Source organism: Lepidothrix coronata, unplaced genomic scaffold (assembly GCF_001604755.1).
Source record: "Lepidothrix coronata isolate B3197 unplaced genomic scaffold, Lepidothrix_coronata-1.0 Scaffold196, whole genome shotgun sequence".
In the NCBI taxonomy this organism is placed as follows: domain Eukaryota; kingdom Metazoa; phylum Chordata; class Aves; order Passeriformes; family Pipridae; genus Lepidothrix; species Lepidothrix coronata.
The window spans coordinates 1,075,951-1,083,766 of record NW_016690376.1 but is presented as its reverse complement, the minus strand read 5'-3'; the positions used below and the strand labels follow the sequence as shown (position 1 = coordinate 1,083,766).

Sequence of the window (7,816 nt, the reverse complement as noted above, 5' to 3'; positions counted from 1 at the left end):
TATTTCCATGATCTGAGCTGGTTGCTTGAGTTCTTTATTATGAATAGGCATTTCTAGGGCAAGATCCATCTGAACTGCTTCAGACAGTGACTGGAGGATGACTGTGGACTGCAAGATTAAAAAGTGTGTTTTGGTCCACACAAAGGGAGTCAAGGGTGTCTAGTCCAGCTCTAAGTGTCAGCACTTGTAGACTTTGTATTTGGTCTGCAAATCTCACCTCCGCTGTCTGGATATGATCCTTTGTGTTTGTATGACACTTTGGGGTAAGGTATCACCTTTGGGATTATTTTAAGGGAAGCCAAAACTTATTTGGAAATTCGTTGCTGCTGTTTGAAACCTGCTTTCACAGAATCACAGAATCACTTAGGTTGGAAAAGACCTCCAAGATCGAGTCACCCCTTTGACCAATTGCCCCCTTGTCAACTAGAGCAGAGCACTTAGTGCCACACCCAGTCAGTACTTGAACACTTCCAGGGATGGTAACTCCACCACGTCCCTGGGAAACTTGTTCCAGTGGTTGACCATACTTTCAGTGAAGAAATTCCTCCTGATATCCAACCTGAACCTTTGCTGGTGAAGCTTGAGACCATTTCCTCTTGTCCTTTCACTTGTTCTCTGGGAGAAGAGCCTGATATCCCCCTGGTTCCACTCTCCTGTCAGGGAATTGTAGAGGGTGAAAAGGTTCCCCCTGAGCCTTCTTTTCTCCAAGTTGAGCTTCCTCAGCTCCCTCAGCTGCTCCTTATGGGACTTGTGCTCCAGACCCTTCCCCAGCTCCATTGCCCTTCTCTGGACTCACTCCAGCACCTCAGTGTCTTTCTTGTTGTGAGGGACCCAAAACTGACCCCAGGATTGAGGGTGTGGCCTCACCAGTGCCCAGTACAGGGGGACAGTCACTGCCCTGGTCCTGCTGCCCCACTATTGCTGACACAAGGCAGAATTTCGTTGTCTTTCTTGCCCCCCTGGGCACACTCTGGCTCATGTTCAGCCACTGTCACCAGCACCTCCAGGTCCTTTTCTGCTGGGCCGCTTTCCAGCCACTCTGCCCCCAGCCTGTGGCACTGCAGGGGGTTGTTGTGACCCAAGGGCAGGACCCAGCACTTGGCCTTGTTGAACCTCATACTGTTGGTCTTGGCCCATCGATGCAGCCTGGCCAGACCCCCTTGCAGAGCCTTCCTGCAGACCAACTTACTGAGGATGCAGTGAGTCTGTGCAGTGAGTCCATGAGTCCATGTTCACATCTGTGTATCACTCACTTATCTGGCAGTGATTGCTCTGAGTGTGGCTTGATCTCACATAATTTGAGCATCTACTCCGATCTCTTACTGCAAGTGCTCTGTTTTGCCAGTGTCCTCTGAATCAGCTCATGCTGGTTACTGCCAAAAGTAGGAGGTGGTGGAGCAGTGAGTCAGTGCTTGTGGCTTCTCCTTCCGCACAGATGGGCACCTTCTGCAGCCAACACCAGCTGCAAGGCCCAACACACAGGCAAGAGGGGTTCGTCTGCAGGGGCTTCAGAGCAAAGCTCTGTGCCTTTAAATTCATGGTGCTCTACATACCAGACTGATAGAAGTGATTGCTGACCTCCACAGGGCTGAGAGCATTCACAGCACCCAGCCCCATATGGTGGGCTCACAGCGAGGATCTGAGGTCTGGTTTGGAGCCGAGCACTCCCACGTCCGTGGATATTCAGACAGAGCTGTTTGGGAGCCACTGCAGGAATCAAGCCAAACTGCCAAGTCTTGGGCTTGGTGCAAAGCTGATCTCCCTCCCAGCAAAGGTGATGGGGAAGATGGATTCGGGTTGGCAATGGCTCCCTGTCATTTTCCATTTGCAAATGAAGACCTAACTCTGCTGGCAGTTGCCATCTGTATCAGCCTACTTGGACACAGCCATTTCTCCGCATGGGATCCAGGCAAAATAAGACAGCCAAGATAAACACTTGGTTCCAAAAGTGCTCACAGCTGACATATTGCTCATCTGAAGGCCAGGGTACCTCCTGGTCCACTGTCTGACCACTCCAAAACGGGACTAGTGACCTGCCCTATCTCCCCATTGCTCTTGACATCACCTTTTCTTACACATATAGGTGGGAGGTTGGAACATGTGAATGTTCATGCTGTGAGAACGTGAGAGGAGAGAATATTTTGGAAGCTACCTGGCTATTTCAGCAGCAGCAGTTTCCTGGCTCTCCCTCCATCAGGCTTCTCAAATAAGCTGATTTTGAATAGCTTTTGTTGTATTAACTTATCAGAGTTGTTTCTGTGGGCCTTTCATGAAGGGGAGGTGGTTGATGTCCTCTGTGTGTGCTCTTCAATGTTTTCTTCCTCTACTTTGAGGTGCAGCAGACCTGGGGAACATATTCTGACCAGGCTTCCCAGCTCCAAATTGCCTCTTCCAGCAAAAGATGGATTTGGACAATTTTTTTTACCAACACCCCACTTATTGTAGCAAGTAAACCAAATGTGGTGAAAAATATTCTTCCATAGAAATAAGTATATATTACTTTTGAATTACACCTTATGGATGAGGTAGTGGTGTCAACAGCTCTGGACTAGAGCAACAGCTATATTCAACAATATCTGGAAAATAAAAGAGGCTGGCAAATAACTGAGTGTTAAAAGCCTATTAGTAATTCTGATGGTCTTTTTTTTTTTAATGGATTATGTTAGGTCACAGGTTCTGCCTCAGAATCTCTGGCTAGTGTATTATTTATCTCTTTTTGCTGGGAATTAAGTTCTTGTTTCCATAGAACTATCAACACTGTAGCTCAGATTTCTTTTCTGAGCAGGTAATAGCCATTAGAGCCTATCATTACATATATATATATATATATATATATATGTATATAAATTACTCTTTCCATGTTTATTATTTGGTACTTACCAACACAGAATTTCCCTGGAGTTTACCCTACAATCACCAGGACTTTGGATCCATTCTCTTCCCTTGACACAAATCTTCAGCTTTAACTATCCCATGTAATTCTGTGACCCCAGCAAGCTGTGGCACCTCAGAAATTCCTTTATTTTCTGGTCAGGTCTCAAAGACTTCCACTAGACCTTTAGGGGACCCTGCTTGATAACCTTTCCACGGTGAAAAATGACCATTGTTTCTATATTTTCTTTCCTTTTGTTTGACAATCACGAATACCTAACAAGGCTTCCATCTTACCCCGTGATAAAGTAGTTTCTTTAAAAAATTATTGCAATAAACCTGCTAAAAAGCTTTCTGCGGTGACTGATCTTCCCCAGCCTCCAATATTTCCAGGGATCCCAGTGTAGTACTGAATGATACCCTTTGCTCCAGAAAGACCTGCCAGTCTGTGGTTTCCAGGGCACCTCTTGCCTCACCCAGCACTGCAACCACACTGATCCAGACTGATCCAACCCACACTTACTTTTCATCTTGTCTCCATCGCTGGCCAAAGTGAATATCTAGGAAAACTACAGGAACAGGATGAGCACAAAGTGATGTTTCCTCTGAGACTCTCTCTGTCTCCAACAATTTGCCTCCTGGGAATTTCCTGAGCCAAAGATGTTTGCAGATAGTTGGAAACACTCAGTGGATGCTTCTCCCTGGTCTCTTGAACCCACATAAACTGTTGTCATTCACAATTCCACTTTATCTATAGCCTTTTGCCATCCTCCTACACATGTATATTTATAAATATACCCCTTCTGTATCCATAAAGGAACCAGAACTGAGATTCTCAAGAAAGATTTATGAGTCATGGATTTACATCATGACACAACAGTGTTAAAATCTGGTGCCACATGTACCACTTTCCATTCCTCTGGTAAGTCTCACCGTGTCCAGGAGATTTTTTTGGTTATATTTCGGATGCTTTTTTTCCCTCTTTAAAAGATTCAAATTCAAGCAGTTTGACATTTTCTACCCTGAATGTTTCAGAGGATGCTGGAAAGCATCCAGTACCCATTTTATCACTTCACTTTTTGGCCAGATTTCAGTGCAGCCTTTTTTTCTCTTTTGCACGGAATTAAAAGATCACACAACGGGTTAGTTTTTCATATGTTATATTGCTTAAAAAAATTATCTTAATTTAGGCTCCTTTTGTGTTTTCTTTTCACAGACTTTGCAAGCAATAAGTTTGCTACCAAGTGAAGACATCATGAATGTATGTGTGTATTAGAGAATAAACGCAGAAATTGCATTTTGAATTCACTGACACGAGCATTCACCCCCTACAACACGGTTTCCAGAGTTAATCATGAGACAAAAACTTGTGAGCCCAAACAAAACATCTTGACTTTCTCATTTCAATTGCTAAGTACTCACCCAGGCTGCATGTGAATGAATTACCCACCCGAAATTATGTGCATAAATTATCTGGCAAACAAGTCTGAGTAATGAACAAATGTGGGTGAATTGCTGTGTTGGGGGAGAGAAAGCGAGGCATGATTCATGCAATCACCCACTCGTTATGGCTGAGTCCCTGGGCTCAAATTAGGCAATAATGAAGGATCCTGGAGTTCAGCTTGGCTGGGAGCCTGCAGACACAGGGTTTGGGAGCTTCTGTGTGGCTGGGGCTGGTGCCTCCAGCATCCAATACTCTTTTGTAGCACTGAAGAACCTGGCCAGTTCTGCTGCAGACACTTGGACACCCCCCTTTGCATCAGGAAATTGCAATTCCTGATCTCACTTTGAAATCACACGTGTCTCTGTGCTGAGTAATAGTCAATACGTGGCCTAAGCCAGACTGACTGTTATCTTGTAGTGTCAGCAGGGCTTCAAACTGAGAGAGAGTAGGTTTAGATTAGATCTTAGGAAGAAATTTTTGGCTGTGAGGGTGGTGAGATACTGGCACAAGTTGCCCAGAGAAGCTGTGGCTGGCCCATCCCTGGAAGTGTTCAAGGCCAGGTTGGATGGGGCTTGGAGCAACCCGGTCTATTGGAAGGTGTCCCTGGCCATGGCAGGAGGTGGAACTGGATGGTCTTTGAAGTCCCTTCCAATCCAAACCATCCTGTGGTTCCATGATCACGTAGGCACAGGTAAAATTCACGTTGTGCCATCTCTGATTTTCAGTACTTACACTGGATATAGAACATGAAGGCACACAAGGAGAGCTCCTGCAAAGTCTGCTTTTGGCACATCCCACAGGATAAACCCCAATGAGGACTTGTTTGCAGGAAAGCCTGTCTTCCAGCCTCAGATGGAAAGGGCTGCTCTAAACATCCATGCATAATCCTTGTCCTTGTTGAGTGATGGGGCAGAGGGAGAAAGGGCTCTTGCTGACAGGATGTCAGACTGGACCCTCCTGAAGGCTCCTCCAGTCAACCCAGTGGCGAGTCTTGAACCACATGGGTTCAAGCTGTCCCCTCACTCTGACACCACGCTGTTGCCTGCAAAACTCTCCCAGTGGATCTAATGAGGCTTTGACAACAGGCTTCCCAGCAAATGGGTTATGTTTCAGGATAAATTATCCCTTGTTCCATTGCATGATGACTTCCTGCTTTGCCAAGGAGCAAGAGGGACTGTCATCATTACACACATCCACAGAACAGCCACTGCCTGAAAATGTGAAAATGATGCACAGATTGGATCCAAACCTGTATTCCCAGTTGGAATCACAGAAGAGGTTTGAGATCTCTACCTCTTGAACAAGGCTGTCTTCTAACCACTTCTTCAAAGACACGTTCTTTCTTCATGCAGAATTATTGGTCACTTGGATTTCAAGGTTTGCACGGGACATCTGGAAACCCTGCTCTTGGTGAAGGATCTGACAGACTTGTACCCAGCTTACACATTGAGTGTGACCTCTATCCAACAGCTGCTGTCCCTCCAACCACGCCCTCAGCCCCACCTCCTGCCTGCTGAGCCAGCATGACACACAAAGTTCAGCTTCACAGCTTCCCAGCTGCCCTTCGGCCTCACCAGGCTCATGTTTCAGACCTCCAAAGTTTTTGGGAGAAGTGTGGTGCATGCACAAAACAGAGCTGGTGTCCTGAGATCATCCAGGAATGAAGGATCAACAAAAATCAACAAAAATCAACAAAAATCATCTGTCCTGGATCTTTGTGGTTAAACACATCTCCAGCCAGACTTTTGAAAGAAAGAGTTAGAGTAAAAGCACTCAGAGCAAAAGCTGTCCTGTGATTTTCCTTTCGGTGTAAACATACAGCAGAACAAGATGGAACAATCATCTGAATCTGAATTTTGGTTCTGCTGAGCATCAAAACAAGAGCAAAGGTGAGATTCCCAGGGAACTTTTACTCCAGCCATCCTCCTCCAGCCGCTCCTGATTTCCAGAGTATCAGTAGCAGGTGGTGCAGGAGGTACTGCCAAGGCTCATTTGGAGGATATTTTTGAAAGCATTAAAAAAATTCCCTTGAACTATTCTGAGCACTGCAGGCAGCACTTTTCTGCCTCAAAGGGAATGTGGAAACTTGTATTTCCTCACCAAAAGCAAAATTCCTCTGCCTATCCCTGGCCCTGCACGAGCCAACTGAGCCTCGGCGTAGAATAGGCAGCATGAGCTGAATTCTTGCCCCGGGGAAATCAGAGCTGAGTTATTGTTCAGTGGCATCAGGAATTGATTCAGTGTGAATGGGAGAAAAAAAATCAAGGCAAAACTATGAGATCCCAGCCAACAATAAACTTAAACCCATATTTAAGTTTAAGGCCGTGAATAGTCCCAAATATAATACTAGTCAGTATTGGATGTACTAGTCTTAAAAGAATAAAAATGGGTTTATGTATATGCACAGTAATAAATTTTAGGAAGGATGGTGTTCTAAGTTGCCTAATTCCCTGCAGCACTTTGGAGTTTCTATTTCTAGTTATCTTAAATATCTACACCACGAGGAAGAGAGAGTGACAGGATCAGCATTGCCACAGTGTGGTGTGGAGCAAGCAGGAGTTTCACCTCCCAGGCCAGCTATTCTCCCTCTCTGCTCCCCGAGGGAATCCTGTTGAAGGAGAAACATGCCCCTGTAGTGTCATACAAGAGAAGAAAGCAATGATTTCGTATGTGACTTTACACTGAAACGTCGTTCAAAACTTACGTAATGTAACTTTTTCTATAATTAGATCAGCACATCACAAAATGCTTTGCTAATTCTGTTCTCAGTGCCCTGCCAGTGACATCAATATAATGAGTGATATGGCCTGAGCTTCCTGTTTGACACTCGAGTCTGCGATGTAAAATCCACTTTTGACAATCAGAGATCATTATATTGCTGGAATTTTAATAAAAGCAGAGCACGAAAAGACCTCAAGAACCTTCTCTAACCTGTTGCTGTGTCACAAGGCAGGATCAGTTGCTCGAGCTTTCCACGATAACCCTCCCCAGGGCTTTGCTGTCCACACAGCAAACATATTTCAGGATTGTCTTGGTCAGTACTTCTTGTCCTGCCCACCATGCACATGAAGAGCAGATGATGGTGTCCTGTGTTAGCTGACTCTTTAATAAGTTAAAGAACCCACACACACACTCATTTTTCCGTCCCAAATCCTGTTTCTGAGCCTTCTGCTCGTTGCTCCAGCTACTCTGGACACTTCTGAATGAGCTCCTGTTGCTGGAGCAAAGCCCAGAGGTGGGCTCCAGCTGCTGCTTCCTGACAGCTCATGGGAGAGAGAGGGCTCCTCTTCGTGCTCTTTCCTGAAGAGTTCCAGTTGTTCTCCAGCTCTCCAGCCTGTGTTTGTGTGGCTGTTTGTCCTTTCCTAAGCCTGGCACCTTGTGCTTGTCTTTATCAAACTGCATCTCTGCATTTCTCAAGGTCCTTTGCAGCTCTGGCCCTGTCTTTGCAGTCCATCCTTGCATGGCTCTGGCTCAAAATATAAAATATATCCTTTCTAGCCC

At 45.6% G+C, this 7,816-nt stretch overlaps 1 protein-coding gene across 1 annotated transcript in view; it reads left to right on the top strand.

The window, feature by feature from the left end:
* Positions 1-1,632: 1,632 nt before the first annotated feature.
* NAA30 (N(alpha)-acetyltransferase 30, NatC catalytic subunit) overlaps positions 1,633-7,816 on the top strand; it is a 33,013-nt gene continuing 26,829 nt past the window's right edge. The window contains exon 1 of the mRNA XM_017831758.1: positions 1,633-1,644. The gene's annotated coding sequence lies outside the window, so the exon portion shown is untranslated. The remainder of the gene's footprint in view (positions 1,645-7,816) is intronic.